The sequence below is a fragment of the Triticum aestivum genome, chromosome 6A, assembly GCF_018294505.1.
Source record: "Triticum aestivum cultivar Chinese Spring chromosome 6A, IWGSC CS RefSeq v2.1, whole genome shotgun sequence".
Taxonomy (NCBI): Eukaryota; Viridiplantae; Streptophyta; class Magnoliopsida; order Poales; family Poaceae; genus Triticum; species Triticum aestivum.
Window position 1 is genome coordinate 534,323,935 of NC_057809.1, and position 2,022 is coordinate 534,325,956.

The window sequence follows — 2,022 nt, forward strand, 5'->3', positions numbered from 1 at the left end:
CGCGCGCGCCCAAACGATTCCCCCGCGCGCGAGTTTACCTCCACCGCTGAAGCGCGCCAAAATGTCCCGCGCGCACTAAAAATTCGATTTACCGCGCGCGTGCGCCTTTTGAGACGGCTGTTGGAGATGCTCTAAGAGCATCTCCAGCCGTTGGCCTCCCCAGGAGGCATTTTTTCGCTTCCTGGGGGCTGCCGGTGAAAACTTCGGCCTAGGGTGGAATTTTTTCCACTCGTTGCGCCCCCAGAGCTCCATCGACAGGCTCCTCCGACAAGACAGGGATCATCCATTCTCCCGTCCCTCCTCTCCTCCATTCCTTCAAGCAAGAAACAAACAAACAAAGCTCCATCGCCAAGAAACCACCACCGAGTTGCTTGTCGGAACCAATGGCGACCACCAAGAAGAGGGAGATGGTGTTCTTCGACGTGGAGGCTGCGCAGTCCCTGTCGCTGCCTAGCTAGTGCAGCCAGCTGGAGTTCGCCGCCATCCTCGTCTGCTCGCGCCGCCTCGTCGAGGTCTCCAGCTACTCCACCCTCATCCGCCCGGATGACGCCGGCGCCGACGGTGGCATCCTCTCCGCCTCCTCCGGCGCACCCTCGTTCGAGGATGTCTTCCCAGACATCTTCGAGCTGCTGGACGGCCGCGTGTGGGCGGGCCACGTCATCCGGCACGCCGGCTGCCCGCGCATGCGCGAGGCCTTCGCCGCCTTCGGCCTGGGCGCGCCGGAGCCCGTGGGCGTCGTCGACTCGCTCGACGTGCTCCTCGCGCAGGGCGAGCAGGGGTGCTTCGGGCCGGCCGCCGCCGGGGATGACGGCCAGGAGGAGGATGAGGAGGAGGCGGCGGCGGCCCTGGCGGAGCACTTCGGGATCGGCGCGCGGCGGGCGCGGGGGCCCCGGTGCCTGGACGGCGCGCGCGTGAGCCTCGAGGTGCTGGGACACCATGAAGGAATGGAATTTTTTCCACGGTGGCGGCGGCCCCCCGCGCCCGCGCGGGGACAGCGACGGCGGCAGCGAGGGCCAAGCGCGAGGAGGATGCGGGGCGGCAAGCTCGGCGGGTCCGGCGCAGCTGGACGTCGTCGGCGAGGCGTTCTGTGCGGGCGGGAGTTGGTGAGGGAGAGAAAGAGAAAAGAGATCATGTGGGTGGGCCCGAAGGAAAAGCAAGGAGAGAGAGGGAGTGGGAGGCTGACAATGGGCCCAAAGCAACTAAAGTAGTCTCTCTCCTCCCCCAGCTCCCCCTCGGGATCCTGGGAACGGGATGAGAGCGCCGGCCGTAGTTTTGACCAAATCCGGCGATATTTGTGCTCCTGGGGGCGCGAGTGCAAACTTTTTTAACCACCGACGCTGGAAAAGTGCTTTTGGGGGCCTTCTGGGAGACGGGTGGAGATGTCCTAACGTCCAGACGCCATAAACCACGTAGTACGTGCGCGCGGGACCTTCCTATCCGTTCCCCGTACGTACATACTAACTAGTACATTGCACGTAATATAGCCGCATCGTCCGGCATGCATGGTCCAAGCGCGCCGGCGATGCCCCCACCGCATTTACACGGGGGTCGCCGCCGCCGCCGCTGGTGTTGCCTGCGCATCATGCATGGAGTTGTGCGTCTGACAGAATGTATGACGGCGACAGCTCCATGCATGGAGTACGTACCCTGTTCCGAGAACACATGCTTGGCGTCTCGGCCTGCGGCGGCCGCTGCACCTCGCCGTCCCCGGTGCCGCTGTCTAGAGCCGCGGCCAGATGCACGCAGCATGCATGATGCCTCGCGCGCCATGCGAGCGAGCGAGGCTCGGGTCGCGACCAGTGGAGGACATCCATCCGTCCGTCCGTCCGTTGTTGTCCGCGCGCAGCAGGACCAGACAGACGCAGCTTCAGTGACTTTGTGAAGCCAAGTCGAAGCCAAGTCACGCAGCGCCTTAGCCCACTATATCAGCCACTCATTGTACATCTGATGGACAGGATTCACTCAAGGCAAAAAGGCCCAGTCTTGGTAGTTTTCATTTACAGTGATGTGAGTAAAACAGTG

General features: G+C 63.4%; 1 pseudogene; it reads left to right on the forward strand.

Moving 5' to 3' along the window:
- Nucleotides 1-383: 383 nt before the first annotated feature.
- On the forward strand, nt 384-1,208 carry LOC123129680 (protein NEN4-like; annotated as a pseudogene).
- Nucleotides 1,209-2,022: the final 814 nt, after the last annotated feature.